This window comes from Lethenteron reissneri, unplaced genomic scaffold (assembly GCF_015708825.2).
Source record: "Lethenteron reissneri isolate LAM-NWPU_2019-01 unplaced genomic scaffold, ASM1570882v1 scaffold_140, whole genome shotgun sequence".
NCBI classification, from domain to species: Eukaryota; Metazoa; Chordata; class Hyperoartia; order Petromyzontiformes; family Petromyzontidae; genus Lethenteron; species Lethenteron reissneri.
The window spans coordinates 209,309-230,244 of NW_026891113.1; the positions used below are offsets into that span (position 1 = coordinate 209,309).

A 20,936-nucleotide genomic window follows, 5' to 3' on the forward strand; every position below is an offset into this window, starting at 1 on the left:
TATAAACTTGCATCAGTTTAAAGGACATTGTCGGGTGAATATCGGCAAATTAACACGAAGCACGGAATTATGCATAGATATATAGATCTTTATTTAAACGGAAGCGTACAATTATGCAATGAGGTATGCATATGTATTAAGGTTAAATTACAATGGCCGGATTAGCTAAGCTATGTTGCTACATATGCGGATTGTTAATGTAAAAATTTACAATTGAATGCAAAGTCTATGATAATCCAAGACGAGAACAAAGGATTTGAATGCTAGAGGGGAGTTATAAGGGGCTTAAAATCAGACCTCAAGACCATTTCGAGAGGGATTTCACTGAGGATAGACGCTCGACTCCTCTCTCTGCAGATTACCCTTCTCCTGCGAGACCCAGCCTGGCGAGCACGATTGCCTGGCGACTGGGAGAGTTCGTGGCGATCTCTTCAGACGGGTTACAGGGACATCGACACGCCGTGCATCAACAAGTAAGTGTCTTCGTTAGTGGATAAAACTGGTAGTCGTGTGTTGCCCGACTTACGAGACGTTAATGTGTGTTGGTTAGACGGTAGTGAGAGTTTGCTTTTTGGCGATTTGAGACAGACATCTACGCAGCTTAGAGGGTGCCTTTAACTCTCAACAACACCCGCGACTGTTACTCTGCTCTGAAGAATCAGTCACATGGAGCAGATGAATTCTCCACAGCGCCACGCACACACGGGCGAGAAGCCGTTCAATTGCTCTGCGTGTGGGAAAGGATTTTCATGGAAATCAAATCTTCACAGGCACCAGAAAGCACACTCGGGCGAGAAGCCATTCAAATGCTTTGTGTGTGGGAAGGCATTTTCACTGAAATCAAATCTTCACACTCACTTATTTCAGGATGACAACAATGTTATACTTCTATAGATGCGTTGCTTCGTCTGGTGGTTGTATCATCGGGACTGGTAAATGTGTGGTGTTTATGGTAGAAGGTGCCATGTCATCTTCTCACAGCTAATTGCGTGTTAAAGTTTATTCTAGACTTCGTCACGTTAAGGTGGTGCTTTGTAGTCCTATCGGACTACTTGTTGATGTGTTGTGAAGCGCAGTGGTTGTGTGGTGGTTCAATTTCTAATTTTACTCTCGTGGTTAAGTGGTTTTGTTGATCTAAAGTTGGAGAAATACTGTGATCACAACTTTGCTCAATATTTTAAACATGTTCTTTAATTTTTTTATCATTGTGTAATAAATAAATAACTTAAAGTATAGGTTTCAGAGTGTGCGTGGATTGCACGTTCGTTGTTCTAGTGTTTGATGGCTTGGACTTCTGGACGAATGGCTTCAGTCGAAAAGGACGTCAATGGGGAAATCGACGTTCACGTGTTGAATTTTAAGAATATGTTTTAACTGTTGAAATTGGGAAATAATTTGTCTAGTTCCTTCCTGTTTGAGCATGCGTTTTAATAAAGATTTCAATACGAATATTAACGTGAATTTTCTTGCAGATTAATAAGGACCTGAATTGTTTTTAAAGATGACTGATCGTACGTTATTTCAACCATATCCTTCCTTAAAAAAAGCACGGACGAGTAGACATACACACACAAGTGTGCTTATAAACACGACTGTCTATACAGCGGTGTGCATTCACACACGAGTGTGCATGTGTTTCTACGAGTTTTAACTTTAATTTACAGAACAATAAAGACCTGACATGTTAAAGAAGGGAAATAAAAAAAATTTAAAAATAAAAGAATTAAAACATTTTATAATTTTTTTTCATTTTTTTTTTATTAAATGAATAAAAATAAACATTTAAACAGAATTAAATTACTTTATATTTTTTTTCCCTTCTACGTGACTTTACCGAAAGAACCAAGAAGATGAAGAAGAAAACAAAACATAATAAAATAATTGTATTATGTTTTATTTTTATCATTTTATTATTTCCCTTCTTCGTGACTTTACCGAAAGAACCAAGAAGGTTAATTTTCTTGCAGAACAATAAAGATGACTAATCGTCCCTTATTGCTACAATATTCATAGCGAACACGTGTGGAGGCGAGTTTCAGGTGAAGCATCTCCAGCACACAAGTTGACCCTCACCTGGCAGCATCGTGGCTGTCCGCTGATCACACTCATGACGTCACACTCATGACGTCACACGCACGAGCTGTAGGGGCGGGGCTCTGTCCGCTCAGTGGCGCTGTTTTCATCAATTTAGCACCACGAGCGGGGAGTCTCATCCCTGTAGTTCCCTGTTGTGGTGCCCCATTCATCACCACGTTGCCCCTCAATTCTTTGTACGACACAATATGAAAATAAGTTGTGTGTTCCACTACACATACTTACACGAGTACACATGTACACTCCCTTGTACACACACCCACACACGAGTTGACATACACAGCGGTGTAGAAAAATGCACGAATGTGCATCCACCCCGCTTTGTACACACAAAGATAAAGATCCCCCGTATAGCCTTAACAGACTGTAGGGGCAAGTGCTGTTAGCGAGCACCTACGAAGGCCGCAACGGTACATGAGGGGGTGGGTGGCCAGCACCACCGCCGACCGCCTTTGTCTCCCCAGTGGAAATGTTTACACACCGCACCAGGTACTCATTTGAGGCTGAGTCGACCTAGGGGAGGCCCGAGACCAGTTCAGATAATCGTCACTGGTGTTGGCCGTGAGCGGGAATCGAACCCGTGTCACCGGGTTCATAGCGCAGCGCGCTAACCGCTACACCACCGCTCCCCACATACACACTCCCTTGTACACACGCACACACGAGTGGACATAAACAGTGCTGTAGGAAAATGCACGAATGTGCATACACACCGCTTTGTACATAAACACACGGGTGCACATGCATACACGAGTGCGTACACCCATTTGTGCATCTATACATACAACACATATGTATAGATGCACAAATGAGTGTAAATGCATCGGGGTGTAGATACATGCACAGTGTAATTGCACACAGCAATGTACATAAACACATGTGCACGTATACAGCAGAGTGCATGCTCAGGAATTGCGTTTCAACACACACAAATTTGCGAGCACACACGATTGTACATACACACGTGTACAGACCCACACGTGTCCATGAACGAGTGTAAATACACACACGAGTGCACATGCTCACGAATGTACCCACAGAGAAGTACACAACCATGTACATACACATGGCTACAGTTCCCTGCTGTAATGGCTGGTGCTTATGCTAGAAGGTGGCATGTGTTGTAATTATTGCACAGCAAATGATGTGAGCGTGCTGTCTTGTTGATTCCAAACTTTGTCACGTTAAGGTGGTGCTTCGTAGTCCTATCGGATAACTTGTTGATGTGGTGTAATGCGCATTGGTTGTGAGGTGTTTCAATTCCTGATTTTACTCTCGTTGTTAAGTGGTCTTGTTGAGCTAAAGTTGGAGAAAGACATTGCTCACACACGCTTACAAGCGATACCATTTCGATTATTAATAAAAGTGTATGACAGCAATCGTAATAATTGTCGTGAATTAAATTAAACAAATCACCTTGATTTACTGACGCGCTAATATCAACACAAATACTTAAATATTTTTTTTATAAAACAAAGTCAGTACAGTATACATTTGCACATCTTAGTCCAAATCGAACTGGACATCAGCATTTTGATACTTCAGACTCTATGTCGATGTTAAATCCTCCAAACTTGCATCAGTTTAAAGGACATTGTCGGGTGAATATTGGCAAATTAACACGAAGCACGGAATAATGCATGGATATGTAGATCTTTATTTAAACGGAAGCGTACAATTATGTAGTGAGATATGCATATGTATTAAAGTTAAATTACAATGGCCGGATTAGCTAAGCTATGTTGCTACATATGTGGATTGTTAATGTAAAATTAACAATTGAATGCAAAGTCTATGATAATTCAAGACGAGAACAAAGGATTTGAATGCTAGAGGGGAGTTATAAGGGGCTTAAAATCAGACCTCAAGACCATTTCGAGAGGGATTTCGCTGAGGATAGACGCTCGACTCCTCGCTCTCCAGATTACCCTTCTCCTGCGAGACCCAGCCTGGCGAGCTCGATTGCCTGGCGACTGGGAGAGTTCGTGGCGATCACTTCAGACGGGTTACAGGGACATCGACACGCCGTGCATCAACAAGTAAGTGTCTTCGTTAGTGGATAAAACTGGTAGTCGCGTGTAGCCCGACTTACGAGACGTTACTGTGTGTAGGTTAGACGTTAGTGAGAGTTTGCTTTTTGGCGATTTGAGACAGACATCCACGCAGCTTAGAGGGTGCCTTTAACTCTCAACAACACCCGCGACTGTTACTCTGCTCTGAAGAATCAGTCACATGGAGCAGATAAACTATCCACATCGCCACGCACACACGGGCGAGAAGCCGTTCAATTGCTCTGCGTGTGGGAAAGGATTTTCATGGAAATCAAATCTTCACAGGCACCATAAAACACACACAGGCGAGAAGCTGTTCAAGTGCTCTGTGTGTGGGAAGGCATTTTCACTGAAATCAAATCTTCACACTCACTTATTTCAGGATGACAACAATGTTATACTTCTATAGATGCGTTGCTTCGTCTGGTGGTTGTATCATCGGGACTGGTAAATGTGTGGTGTTTATGGTAGAAGGTGCCATGTCATCTTCTCACAGCTAATTGCGTGTTAAAGTTTATTCTAGACTTCGTCACGTTAAGGTGGTGCTTTGTAGTCCTATCGGACTACTTGTTGATGTGTTGTGAAGCGCAGTGGTTGTGTGGTGGTTCAATTTCTAATTTTACTCTCGTGGTTAAGTGGTTTTGTTGATCTAAAGTTGGAGAAATACTGTGATCACAACTTTGCTCAATATTTTAAACATGTTCTTTAATTTTTTTATCATTGTGTAATAAATAAATAACTTAAAGTATAGGTTTCAGAGTGTGCGTGGATTGCACGTTCGTTGTTCTAGTGTTTGATGGCTTGGACTTCTGGACGAATGGCTTCAGTCGAAAAGGACGTCAATGGGGAAATCGACGTTCACGTGTTGAATTTTAAGAATATGTTTTAACTGTTGAAATTGGGAAATAATTTGTCTAGTTCCTTCCTGTTTGAGCATGCGTTTTAATAAAGATTTCAATACGAATATTAACGTGAATTTTCTTGCAGATTAATAAGGACCTGAATTGTTTTTAAAGATGACTGATCGTACGTTATTTCAACCATATCCTTCCTTAAAAAAAGCACGGACGAGTAGACATACACACACAAGTGTGCTTATAAACACGACTGTCTATACAGCGGTGTGCATTCACACACGAGTGTGCATGTGTTTCTACGAGTTTTAACTTTAATTTACAGAACAATAAAGACCTGACATGTTAAAGAAGGGAAATAAAAAAAATTTAAAAATAAAAGAATTAAAACATTTTATAATTTTTTTTCATTTTTTTTTATTAAATGAATAAAAATAAACATTTAAACAGAATTAAATTACTTTATATTTTTTTTCCCTTCTACGTGACTTTACCGAAAGAACCAAGAAGATGAAGAAGAAAACAAAACATAATAAAATAATTGTATTATGTTTTATTTTTATCATTTTATTATTTCCCTTCTTCGTGACTTTACCGAAAGAACCAAGAAGGTTAATTTTCTTGCAGAACAATAAAGATGACTAATCGTCCCTTATTGCTACAATATTCATAGCGAACACGTGTGGAGGCGAGTTTCAGGTGAAGCATCTCCAGCACACAAGTTGACCCTCACCTGGCAGCATCGTGGCTGTCCGCTGATCACACTCATGACGTCACACTCATGACGTCACACGCACGAGCTGTAGGGGCGGGGCTCTGTCCGCTCAGTGGCGCTGTTTTCATCAATTTAGCACCACGAGCGGGGAGTCTCATCCCTGTAGTTCCCTGTTGTGGTGCCCCATTCATCACCACGTTGCCCCTCAATTCTTTGTACGACACAATATGAAAATAAGTTGTGTGTTCCACTACACATACTTACACGAGTACACATGTACACTCCCTTGTACACACACCCACACACGAGTTGACATACACAGCGGTGTAGAAAAATGCACGAATGTGCATCCACCCCGCTTTGTACACACAAAGATAAAGATCCCCCGTATAGCCTTAACAGACTGTAGGGGCAAGTGCTGTTAGCGAGCACCTACGAAGGCCGCAACGGTACATGAGGGGGTGGGTGGCCAGGACCACCGCCGACCGCCTTTGTCTCCCCAGTGGAAATGTTTACACACCGCACCAGGTACTCATTTGAGGCTGAGTCGACCTAGGGGAGGCCCGAGACCAGTTCAGATAATCGTCACTGGTGTTGGCCGTGAGCGGGAATCGAACCCGTGTCACCGGGTTCATAGCGCAGCGCGCTAACCGCTACACCACCGCTCCCCACATACACACTCCCTTGTACACACGCACACACGAGTGGACATAAACAGTGCTGTAGGAAAATGCACGAATGTGCATACACACCGCTTTGTACATAAACACACGGGTGCACATGCATACACGAGTGCGTACACCCATTTGTGCATCTATACATACAACACATATGTATAGATGCACAAATGAGTGTAAATGCATCGGGGTGTAGATACATGCACAGTGTAATTGCACACAGCAATGTACATAAACACATGTGCACGTATACAGCAGAGTGCATGCTCAGGAATTGCGTTTCAACACACACAAATTTGCGAGCACACACGATTGTACATACACACGTGTACAGACCCACACGTGTCCATGAACGAGTGTAAATACACACACGAGTGCACATGCTCACGAATGTACCCACAGAGAAGTACACAACCATGTACATACACATGGCTACAGTTCCCTGCTGTAATGGCTGGTGCTTATGCTAGAAGGTGGCATGTGTTGTAATTATTGCACAGCAAATGATGTGAGCGTGCTGTCTTGTTGATTCCAAACTTTGTCACGTTAAGGTGGTGCTTCGTAGTCCTATCGGATAACTTGTTGATGTGGTGTAATGCGCATTGGTTGTGAGGTGTTTCAATTCCTGATTTTACTCTCGTTGTTAAGTGGTCTTGTTGAGCTAAAGTTGGAGAAAGACATTGCTCACACACGCTTACAAGCGATACCATTTCGATTATTAATAAAAGTGTATGACAGCAATCGTAATAATTGTCGTGAATTAAATTAAACAAATCACCTTGATTTACTGACGCGCTAATATCAACACAAATACTTAAATATTTTTTTTATAAAACAAAGTCAGTACAGTATACATTTGCACATCTTAGTCCAAATCGAACTGGACATCAGCATTTTGATACTTCAGACTCTATGTCGATGTTAAATCCTCCAAACTTGCATCAGTTTAAAGGACATTGTCGGGTGAATATTGGCAAATTAACACGAAGCACGGAATAATGCATGGATATGTAGATCTTTATTTAAACGGAAGCGTACAATTATGTAGTGAGATATGCATATGTATTAAAGTTAAATTACAATGGCCGGATTAGCTAAGCTATGTTGCTACATATGTGGATTGTTAATGTAAAATTAACAATTGAATGCAAAGTCTATGATAATTCAAGACGAGAACAAAGGATTTGAATGCTAGAGGGGAGTTATAAGGGGCTTAAAATCAGACCTCAAGACCATTTCGAGAGGGATTTCGCTGAGGATAGACGCTCGACTCCTCGCTCTCCAGATTACCCTTCTCCTGCGAGACCCAGCCTGGCGAGCTCGATTGCCTGGCGACTGGGAGAGTTCGTGGCGATCACTTCAGACGGGTTACAGGGACATCGACACGCCGTGCATCAACAAGTAAGTGTCTTCGTTAGTGGATAAAACTGGTAGTCGCGTGTAGCCCGACTTACGAGACGTTACTGTGTGTAGGTTAGACGTTAGTGAGAGTTTGCTTTTTGGCGATTTGAGACAGACATCCACGCAGCTTAGAGGGTGCCTTTAACTCTCAACAACACCCGCGACTGTTACTCTGCTCTGAAGAATCAGTCACATGGAGCAGATAAACTATCCACATCGCCACGCACACACGGGCGAGAAGCCGTTCAATTGCTCTGTGTGTGGGAAGGCATTTTCACGGAAATCCCATCTTAACAGACACCATAAAACACACACAGGCGAGAAGCTGTTCAAGTGCTCTGTGTGTGGGAAGGCATTTTCACGTAAACCACATCTTAACAGACACCAGAAAAGACACACGGGCGAGAAGCCATTCAGGTGCTCTGTTTGTGGGAAGGCATTTGCTCAAAAATCAAATCTTAACACTCACCAGAAAACACACTCGGGTGAGAAGCCGTTCAATTGCTCTGTTTGTTTGAAGGCATTTTCACAGAAATCAACTCTAAATACTCACCAGAAGACACACACGGGTGAGAAGCCATTCAAGTGCTCTGTGTGTAGGAAGGCATTTTCACAGAAATCACATCTTCACAGTCATCAAAAAATACACTCGGGTGGGAAACCATTTAAGTGCTCTCTTTGTGGGAAGGCATTTGCATGGAAATCAAATCTTAACAGTCACCAGAAAATACACTCAGGCGAGAAGCCATTCAAGTGCTCTCTTTGTGGGAAGTCATTTACATGGATGTCAGCTCTTCACAGGCACCAGAAAACACACTCGGGTGAAAAGCCATTCAATTACTCTACCAGGGAGAGGACATGTTCACGTTCATCACCCCCAAACAAGCATCAGAAGATCCGCAATGATAGGGAAGTGAAATCAAAAGGTGTAATGCTAAGTTCTGCAATGAGTCCTGAAAAAATTGCATCTTTCGATCCTATACAGGTGGATCCTGAGAGATGCCTAGATGTAGTGGATGTCATGAGTCCTGACAACAATTCCTTTTTCGACCTCATGCAGTTGGATCCTGAGAGGTTGCTGGATGTAATGAGCCCTGCCGACAATTCCTCTTTCGACCCCATGCAGGTGGATACTGAGAAATGGCTGCTGGAATGGCTGGAGAGTCAAAGTTTTGAGAACTTCTGTTAACTCTTGAAGTCCTGGAATGTGCATGTTTGTGTCTCTGTTAGATCAGTTAATAAGGTACGAAATATTATTTCCGTGATTTCCAGTACTCCAAGCTAGAGTGATGTTTCGGCCACAACGCAAGCAGCCGTCGTCAGGTGGAGAACAGGTCCGTCAAGTAGTCATTCAGACTCTGTCTACTTGACAGACCTATTCTTCACCTGAAGATGGCTGCTTGCGTTGTGGCCGAAACGTCGTGAAAATTATTTTATTATGTTTTATTTTTATTATTTTATTACTTCACTTCTACGTGACTTTACCAAAAGAACCAAGAAGATTGATCCCTGCAGTCACGAAAGCTTTAAATCGAAATAGAGTGATGTTGTGAATGCTCTATAATGTGTTCAGATGAACGTATTCCTTTTAAGTTCCAGAAGTGTTCACTTATTTCAGGATGACACCAATGTTATACTTCTATAGATGCATTGCTTCGTCTGGTGGTTGTATCATCGGGACTGGTAAATGCGTGGTGTTTATGGTGGAAGGTGCCATGTCATCTTCTCACCGCTAATTGCGTGTTACAGTTTATTCTAGAATTCGTCACGTTAAGTTGGTGCTTTGTAGTCCTATCGGACTACTTGTTGATGTGTTGTGAAGCGCAGTGGTTGTGTGGTGGTTCAATTTCTAATTTTACTCTCGTGGTTAAGTGGTTTTGTTGAGCCAAAGTTGGAGAAATACTGTGATCACAACTTTGCTCAATATTTTAAACATGTTCTTAATTTTCGATTTAAAGCTTTCGTGACTGCAGGGATTCATCTTCTTGGTTCTTTCAGGTAAAGTGACGTAGAATGGAAATAATAAAATAATAATATTTTATGATGTTTTATTTTTATTATTTTATTATTTCCATTCTACGTGACTTTACCGAAAGAACCAAGAAGATGTTCTTAAAAAATATTTTATCATTGTGTAATAAACAAAATAACTTAAAGTAATAGGTTTCAGAGTGTGCGTGGATTGCACGTTCGTTGTTCTTGTGTTTGATGGCTTGGACTTCTGGACGAATGGCTTCAGTCGAAAAGGACGTCAATTGGGAAATCGACGTTTACGTGTTAGATTTTAAGAATATGTTTTAACTGTTAAATTCCTATTGGGAAATAATTTGCCCAGTTCCTTCCTGTTTGAGCATGCGTATTAATAAAGATTTCGATACGAGTATTAACGTGAATTTTCTTGCAGATTAATAAAGACCTGAATTGTTTTTAAAGATGACTGATCGTACGTTATTTCAACCATATCCTTCCTTTAAAAAACACGGACGAGTAGACATACACACACAAGTGTGCTTATAAACACGACTGTCTATACAGCGGTGTTTATTCACACACGAGTGTGCATGTGTTTCTACGAGTTTTAACGTTAATTTACTTGCAGAACAATTAAAACCTGACATGTTAAAGATAACTAATCGTCCCTTATTGAAGAAGGGAAGTAATAAAATAATAAAAATAAAACAATAAAAAAAATTATAATTTTTTTATTGTTTTATTTTAATTAAATAATAAAACAATTAATTTAAAACAGAATAAAAATACGTCATAAAGCTACTTTATTTATTTTTTTATTTTTTTATTTCCCTTCTTCGTGACTTTACCGAAAGAGCCAAGAAGGTTCATTTTCTTGCAGAACAATAAAGACCTGACATGTTAAAGACGACTAATCGTCCCTTATTGCTACAATGTTCATAGCGAACACGTGTGGAGGCGAGTTTCAGGTGAAGCATCTCCAGCACACAAGTTGACCCTCACCTGGCAGCATCGTGGCTGTCCGCTGATCACACTCATGACGTCACACTCATGACGTCACACGCACGAGCTGTAGGGGCGGGGCTCTGTCCGCTCAGTGGCGCTGTTTTCATTAATTTAGCACCACGAGCGGGGAGTCTCATCCCTGTAGTTCCCTGTTGTGGTGCCGCATTCATCACCACGTTGCCCCTCAATTCTTTGTACGACACGATATGAAAATAAGTTGTGTGTTCCACTACACATACTTACACGAGTACACATATACACTCCCTTGTACACACACCCACACACAAGTGGGCATAGCAGTGTATATACATAGACGAATGTGCATACATATACACACAAATGTGCATATACCGGAGTGTACATACACATATGCAACGCAGTGTACATAAACACACGGGTGTACATTCAAAGCATTGTACGTCAACTAGGATTGCATTCCACTGTGAACACGCACGTTTGTACCTACATACATATGCACACAAATACATGTACATGCACACACGAGTGCTCGTCTTGTTGTAGTGTTTCCTATGTAATGGTTTATGGTATACGCAGGAGTACAAAATGTGCACTTCACACCTACGCGCCCTTTGCCCATTGATCGTGATGATGATGATGAATAACATGTTACTTGATCTAACAGAGAAACGAATGCTTACAATTTGAACAATAAATATACTCAACGAGTTTTGATTAGGATGGTGCGGTTAAATAGCTATTCCAATCCATTGAGATTGCACATTCAGCAAATTATAATGCGACCACAATACGATCCTTATAATTATAGTGCAATTCTAATCCCGCACCCCCAGTTCGCATATCCGTCCCTAGTTTCGAAAATAAATATCTGCATACATATGCATACATCTAAGTATAGTTGGGTTATAATGTAGGAGGACATAGAAGGAATCTAACTCGACTTATATGCATCTTCGGTGGATGCATGAGCAACCACCACTCCTCGACTCCCGTTGATTGGGAGGTGAGCCCACGGTAGCCTGGCGCTTACAGCTTTCTACACCTTACGCCACGCTCCCACGTCCCCTTGATTCGTTTGTTTTTCTCTGAAGAAGAGCCCCCTGTTGTTTGGCATTCCCTTGCCACGAGTAACGTTTAATAAACAATAATCCACTACCTCATCCGCGGTGCCGGACGGTAACAAGTCCGCGGCCCTTCCCGCTGGAGGACCCGCATAGAGAATCCCCGCTCCATGCTAGCCAGGTCACCCCGTTCGCTGGCACGTAACAAACCCTCTACTCCAAATCCCGTGAGCCCCCGGCACACCAGGTTCAGTCTGCCACCGCACAACTGAACCATGACTCCCCGAGCCATATGAGCACACGGCCCATTAGTTTGAGACATACCACGGAGGTTTCGCCTCCGGGCTGTCAGGTCAGCCATCAGCCATAGGCCGATGTGACCACAACTCGTGCATCACCCAATCAACAATGGCAGGCATATACAGGTTTTTTCCGCGCGCTCAAAATGGCGGCCCCCTTCGCCAAGTGCATCGTCGCTATACCCCGCGTGCGCGCAAAATGGCGGCCCAACGTGCGAACACGTGGCCAGTTTTCCCCGTGCGTGCACCCCAGCTGCCCTTTGCTGGGGGTCACAAGACGCATCCCCCGTCACGTTGTAACAACCCCACCAATGATAGACGCACAGGCCCAGTTTGCTGCGCACAGCAGTCATATCGGGGAAATTTTAACCAATATTTTACCAAAACACATTGCTTACACACACCAACTCGCAAAGCAACCCCTGGCCGCATGCAATCAACAAATTGAGCGACGCCACTTGGCGGCAATTTACGGCCCCATCACCCTTAACAGCAGAGTCACCAACAACAGCATCATCGCGCACTCGCATCGCGCGCCCTCTCTCTCAACAAGCGCAATTACCTACGAACACACACGCAATCTCGTGTGCATGAACACACATACGACCAAATTTTTGGGTCCCCCCCGAATTTTTACCAATTTCCGAACAGGTACGCACACTTAATAACAATCCCGAAGCCAATGGTCAACCAATGCAGCGCACCCCGTATCCGTACAGAACAGTGTAACAGCACATGCAGTCAGCATGTCGCGATCACACGCCTACATTTAAGCACAATAGCAAGCAGATCTGCAGGCAACCAACACACCATTATCCCTGTCGTACCTTGCAGCAACAACAAAAATATTCTCTCTTTTGCAATCAACCACATCACACACGGCACCTTGCAGCAACAACACACCAGAAAAATATTCTTTTTCAATTAAGTACGTCGCACACACAACTTATTTTTATATTGTTTCGTACAAAGAATTGAGGGCAACGTGGTAATGAATGCGGCACGACAACAGGGAACTACAGGGATGAGACTCCCCGCTCGTGGTGCTAAATTAATGAAAACAGCGCCACTGAGCAGACAGAGCCCCGCCCCTACAGCTCGTGCGTGTGACGTCATGAGTGTGACGTCACGAGTGTGATCAGCGGACAGCCACGATGCTGCCAGGTGAGGGTCAACTTGTGTGCTGGAGATGCTTCACCTGAAACTCGCCTCCACACGTGTTCGCTATGAACATTGTAGCAATAAGGGACGATTAGTCATCTTTAACATGTCAGGTCTTTATTGTTCTGCAAGTAAATTGAAGTTAAAACTCGTAGAAACACATGCACACTCGTGTGTGAATGCATACTGCTGTTTCGACAGTCGTGTTTATAAGCACACTTGTGTGTGTATGTCTACTCGTCCGTGTTTTTTAAGAAAGGATATGGTTGAAATAACGTATGATCAGTCATCTTTAAAAACAATTCAGGTCTTTATTAATCTGCAAGAAAATTCACGTTAATACTCGTATCGAAATTTTTATTTTTATGCATGCTCAAACAGGAAGGGACTAGGCAAATTATTTTCCAATTTCAACAGTTAAAACATATTCTTAAAATCTAACACGTAAACGTCGCTTTCCCTATTGACGTCCTTTTCGACTGAAGCCATTCGTCCAGAAGTCCAAGCCATCAAACACATGAAAAACGAACGTGCAATCCAAAGTTGTGATCACAGTATTTCTCCAACTTTAGCTCAACAAAACCACTTAAACACGAGAGTAAAATTAGAAATTGAACCACTACACAACCACTGCGCTTCACAACACATCAACAAGTAGTCCGATAGGACTACAAAGCACCACCTTAACGTGACGAAGTCTAGAATCAACTTTAACACGCAATTAGCTGTGAGAAGATGACATGGCACATTCTACCATAAACACCGCACATTTACCAGTCCCGATGATACAACCACCAGACGAAGGAACGCATCTATAGAAGTATAACATTGTTGTCATCCTGAAATAAGTGAACACTTCTGGAACTTAAAAGGAATACGTTCATCTGAACACATTATAGAGCATTCACAACATTAGTCTAGCTTGGTGTACTGTAAATCATGGAATTAATAATTCGTTCCGTATTAACTGATCTAACAGAGACACAAACATGCACATTCCAGGACTTCAAGAGTTAACAGAAGTTCTCAAAACTTTGACTCTCCAGCCACTCCAGCAGCCATGTCTCAGTATCCACCTGCATGGGGTCGAAAGAGGAATTGTCGTCAGGACTCATGACATCCAGCAACCTCTCAGGATCCAACTGCATGAGATCGAAAGAGGTATTGTTGTCAGGACTCATGACATCCACTACATCCAGGCTCATTGCATCCGCTACATTTAGCAATCTCTCAGGATCCACCTGCCTAGGTTCGAAAGATGCATTTTTTTCCGGACTCATTTCAGCACTTTGAATTTCACTATTTGATTTCACTTCCCTATCATTGCGGATCTTCTGATGCTTGTTTCGGGGTGATGACTGTAAACATGTTCTCTCCCTCGTAGAGCAATTTAATGGCTTCTCACCCGAGTGTGTTTTCTGGTGCCTGTGAAGAGCTGACTTCCATGCAAATGCCTTCCCACAAACAGAGCACTTGAATGGCTTCTCGCCCGAGTGTGTTTTCTGGTGATTGTTTAGAGTTGATTTCTGTGAAAATGCCTTACCACAAACAGAGCACTTGAATGGCTTCTCGCCCGAGTGTATTTTCTGGTGACTGTGAAGATTTGATTTCTGTGAAAATGCATTCCCACAAACAGAGCACTTGAATGGCCTCTCGCCCGAGTGTGTTTTCTGGTGCCTGTGAAGATCTGATTTCTGTGAAAATGTGTTCCCACACACGAAGCAATTGAATGGCTTCTCGCCCGAGTGTGTCTTCTGGTGCCTGTGAAGATCTGATTTATGTGAAAATGCCTTCCCACACACGGAGCAATTGAACGGCTTCTCGCCCGTGTGTGCGTGGCGCTGTGGAGAGTTTATCTGCTCCATGTGACTGATTCTTCAGAGCAGAGTAATAGTCGCGGGTGTTGTTGAGAGTTAAAGGCACCCTCTAAGCTGCGTGGATGTCTGTCTCAAATCGCCAAGAATCAAATTCTCACTAACGTCTAACCGAGACAATAACGCCTCGTAAGTCGAACTACACACGCTATTACCAGTTTATCCACTAACGAAGACACTTACTTGTTGATGTACGGCGTGTCGATGTCCCTGTAACCCGTCTGAAGAGATCGCCACGACCTCTCCGATTCGCCAGGCAATCGGGCTCGCCAGGCTGGGTCTCGCAGGAGAAGGGTAATCTGCAGAGCGAGGAGTTGCGCGTCTATCCTCAGTGAAATCCCTCTCGAAATGGTCTTGAGGTCTGATTTTAAGCCCCTTATAACTCCCCTCTAGCATTCAAATCCTTTGTTCTCGACTTGGCCATTGCATTAAATAGTTAATTTCTACATTTACAATCCGCATATAAATCTACATAGCTTAACTAATTAAACTTTAATATGTATGTACATCCCACTGTTTGAATAATTACATACTTCTACGTGCATAATTCCGTGTTTATTGTTAATTGATTCACCCGCAATTTCATAAACTTTACATTTTATTGTTATGTTTTTAAATTTACAATCTGCATTTCTAGCTTAAGGGTACGGGTAAGGAATCAAAACCCGTTTTCGACCTCTGAGTGGAACGCACTACTTATTATAGTATAGCCTCGTGTGCAAAGAATTGAGGGGCAACGTGGTGATGAATGCGGCACCACAACAGGGAACTACAGGGATGAGACTCCCCGCTCGTGGTGCTAAATTAATGAAAACAGCGCCACTGAGCGGACAGAGCCCCGCCCCTACAGCTCGTGCGTGTGACGTCATGAGTGTGACGTCATGAGTGTGATCAGCGGACAGCCACGATGCTGCCAGGTGAGGGTCAACTTGTGTGCTGGAGATGCTTCACCTGAAACTCGCCTCCACGCGTGTTCGCTATGAATATTGTAGCAATAAGGGACGATTAGTCATCTTTAACATGTCAGGTCTTTATTGTTCTGCAAGTAAATTAACCTTCTTGGTTCATTCGGTAAAGTCACGAAGAAGGGAAATAATAAAATAATTGAAATAAAACATTATACAATTATTTTATTATGTTTTATTTTCTTCTTCATCTTCTTGGCTCTTTCGGTAAAGTCACGTAGAAGGGAAATAATAAAATAATACAAATAATAAAATAATTCCATGGAGTATGTTTATTCTGTTTTAAATTAATTTTTTATTATTTAATAAAAATAAAACATGATAAAAAATGTTATTTTATTTCCCTTCTTCAATAAGGGACTATTAGTCATCTTTAACATGTCAGGTATTTATTGTTCTGCAAGAAAATTAAAGTTAAAACTCGTAGAAACACATGCACACTCGTGTGTGAATGCACACCGCTGTATAGACATTGTCGGGTAAATATTAGCAAATTCACAGGAAGCACGGAATTATGCATGGAGATGTATGTAATTATTCAAACAGAAGTGTACATTTACGCAGTCGGATGTACATACGTATTAAGGTTAAATTACAATGGCCAAATTCGCTAAGCTATGTTGCTACATATGCGAATTGTTAATGTAAAAATTAACAATTGAATGCAAAGTCCATGATATGCCATGACGAGAACAAAGGATTTGGATACTAGACGGGAGTTATAAGGGGCTTAAATTCAGACCTCAAGACCATTTCGAGAGGGATTTCACTGAGGATAGACGCTCGACTCCTCGCTCTGCAGATTACCCTTCTCCTGCGAGACCCAGCCTGGCGAGCCCGATTGCTTGGCGACTGGGAGAGTTCGTGGCGAACTCTTCAGACGGGTTACAGGGACATCGACACGCCGTGCATCAACACGTAAGTGTCTTAGTTAGTGGATAAAACTGGTAGTCGCGTGTAGCCCGACTTACGAGACGTTACTGTGTCTCGGTTAGACGTTAGTGAGAGTTTGCTTTTTGGCGATTTGAGACAGACATCCACGCAGCTTAGAGGGTGCCTTTAACTCTCAACAACACCCGCGACTGTTACTCTGCTCTGAAGAATCAGTCACATGGAGCAGATAAACTATCCACATCGCCACGCACACACGGGCGAGAAGCCGTTCAATTGCTCTGTGTGTGGGAAGGCATTTTCACGGAAATCCCATCTTAACGATCACCAGAAGACACACACGGGCGAGAAGCCATTCAAATGCTCTGTGTGTGGGAAGGCATTTTCACGGAAATCCCATCTTAACGATCACCAGAAGACACACACGGGCGAGAAGCCATTCAAATGCTCTGTGTGTGGGAATACATTTTCACGGAAATCACATCTTCACAGTAATCAGAAAACACACACAGACGAGAAGCCGTTCAGGTGCTCTGTGTGTGGGAAGGCATTTTCACATAAACACCATCTTAACAGTCATCAGAAAACACACACAGACGAGAAGCCGTTCAGGTGCTCTGTGTGTGGGAAGGCATTTTCACGTAAACACCATCTTAACAGACACCAGAAAACACACACGAACGAGAAGTCATTCAATTGCGCTGTGTGCGGGAAGGCATTTTCACGGAAATAAAATCTTCAGTCACAAGAAAACACACTCGGGCTAGAAGCCATTTCATTGCTCTACGAGGGAGAGGACATGTTCACGGCCATCACCCGAAACAAGCACCAGAAGATCCGCAATGATAGGGAAGTGAAATCAAAATGTAGAATTCAAAGTTCTGCAATGAGTCCTGAAAAAATGCATCTTTCGAACCTATGCAGGTGGATCCTGAAAGATGGCGAGATGTAGTGGATGTAATCAGCGCTGACGACAATTCTTCTTTCGACCCCATGAAGTTGGATCCGGAGAGATGGCTGGATGTAGTGGAGTGGCTGAAGATTCAAACGTATTGAGTACATCTGTTAACTGTTGCCCTGTGTATATTCGTGTCTCTTAGATATATTTTTTCAGTGATTTCCAGTACTCCGAGCTAGAGTGATGTTGTGAATGGTCTATACTGTGTTGAGATGAAAGCCTTCCTTTTAAGTTCCAGAAGTGTTCACTTATTTCAGGATGACAACAATGTTATACTTCTATAGATGCGTGGCTTCGTCTGGTGGTTGTATCATCGGGACTGGTAAATGTGTGGTGTTTATGGTAGAAGGTGCCATGTCATCTTCTCACAGCTAATTGCGTGTTAAAGTTTATTCTAGACTTCGTCACGTTAAGGTGGTCCTTTGTAGTCCTATCGGACTACTTGTTGATGTGTTGTGAAGCGCAGTGGTTGTGTGGTGGTTCAATTTCAAATTTTACTCTCGTGGTTAAGTGGTTTTGTTGAGCTAAAGGTGGAGAAATACTGTGATCACAACTTTGCTCAATATTTTAAACATGTTCTTAAATTTTTTTATCATTGTGTAATAAATAAAATAACTTAAAATAATAGGTGTCAGAGTGTGCGTGGATTGCACGTTCGTTGTTCTTGTATTTGATGGCTTGGACTTCTGGACGAATGGCTTCAGTCGTAAAAGGACGTCAATGGGGAAATCTACGTTTACGTGTTAGATTTTAAGAATATGTTTTAACTGTTGAATTCCTATTGGGAAATAATTTGCCTAGTTCCTTCCTGTTTGAGCATGCGTATTAATAAAGATTTTGATACGAGTATAAACGTGAATTTTCTTGCAGATTAATAAAGACCTGAATTGTTTTTAAAAATGACTGATCGTACGTTATTTCAACCATATCCTTCCTTAGAAAAACACGGACGAGAAGACATACACACACAAGTGTGCTTATAAACACGACTGTCTATACAGCGGTGTGCATTCACACACGAGTGTGCATGTGTTTCTATGAGTTTTAACTTTAATTTTCTTGCAGAACAATAACGACCTGACATGTTAAAGATGACTAATCGTCCCTTATTGCTACAATGTTCATAGCGAACACGTGTGGAGGCGAGTTTCAGGTGAAGCATCTCCAGCACACAAGTTGACCCTCACCTGGCAGCATCGTGGCTGTCCGCTGATCACACTCATGACGTCACACTCATGACGTCACACGCACGAGCTGTAGGGGCGGGGCTCTGTCTGCTCAGTGGCGCTGTTTTCATTAATTTAGCACCACGAGCGGGGAGTCTCATCCCTGTAGTTCCCTGTTGTGGTGCCGCATTCATCACCACGTTGCCCCTCAATTCTTTGTACGACACAATATGAAAATAAGTTGTGTGTTCCACTACACATACTTACACGAGTACACATACACACTCCCTTGTACACACACCCACACACGAGTGGACATACACAGTGCTGTAGGAAAATGCACGAATGTGCATACACACAGCTTTGTACATACACACACGAGTGCACATGCATACACGAGTGCGTACACCCATTTGTGCATCTATACATACAACACATATGTATAGATGCACAAATGAGTGTAAATGCATCGGGGTGTAGATACATGCACAGTGTAATTGCACACAGCAATATACATAAACACATGTGCACGTATACAGCAGAGTGCATGCTCAGGGATTGCGTTTCAACACACAGAAATATGCGAGCACACACGATTGTACATACATACGCACGTGTACAGACCCACACGTGTCCATGAACGAGTAAATACACACACGAGTGCACATGCACACGAATGTACCCACAGAGAAGTACACACCCATGTACATACACATGACTACAGTTCCCTGCTGTAATGGCTGGTGCTTATGCTAGAAGGTGGCATGTGTTGTAATTATTGCACAGCAAATGATGTGAGCGTGCTGTCTTGTTTATTCCAAACGTTGTCACGTTAAGGTGGTGCTTCGTAGTCCTATCGGATAACTTGTTGATGTGGTGTAATGCGCATTGGTTGTGAGGTGTTTCAATTCCTGATTTTTCTCTCGTTGTTAAGTGGTCTTGTTGAGCTAAAGTTGGAGAAAGACATTGCTCACACACGCTTACAAGCGATACCATTTCGATTATTAATAAAAGTGTATGACAGCAATCGTAATAATTGTCGTGAATTAAATTAAACAAATCACCTTGATTTACTGACGCGCTAATATCAACACAAATACTTAAATATTTTTTTTATAAAACAAAGTCAGTACAGTATACATTTGCACATCTTAGTCCAAATCGAACTGGACATCAGCATTTTGATACTTCAGACTGTATGTCGATGTTAAATCCTCTAAACTTGCATCAGTTTAAAGGACATTGTCGGGTGAATATTGGAAAATTAACACGAAGCACGGAATTATGCATGGATATGTAGATCTTTATTTAAACGGAAGCGTACAATTATGCAGTGAGATATACATATGTATTAAAGTTAAATTACAATGGCCGGATTAGCTAAGCTATGTTGCTACATATGTGGATTGTTAATGTAAAAATTAACAATTGAATGCAAAGTCGATGATAATCCAAGACGAGAACAAAGGATTTGAATGCTAGAGGGGAGTTATAAGGGGCTTAAAATCAGACCTCAAGACCATTTCGAGAGGGATTTCGCTGAGGATAGACGCTCGACTCCTCGCTCTCCAGATTACCCTTCTCCTGCGAGACCCAGCCTGGCGAGCTCGATTGCCTGGCGACTGGGAGAGTTCGTGGCGATCTCTACAGACGGGTTACAGGGACATCGACACGCCGTGCATCAACAAGTAAGTGTCTTCGTTAGTGGATACAACTGGTAGTCGCGTGTAGCCCGACTTACGAGACGTTACTGTGTGTCGGTTAGACGTTAGTGAGAGTTTGCTTTTTGGCGATTTGAGACAGACATCCACGCA

The 20,936-nt window shown here is 42.4% G+C and overlaps 1 pseudogene; it reads right to left on the reverse strand.

Moving 5' to 3' along the window:
* The window catches only part of LOC133362195 (uncharacterized), a 426,135-nt pseudogene that overhangs the window by 164,074 nt on the left and 241,125 nt on the right, over window positions 1-20,936 (reverse strand).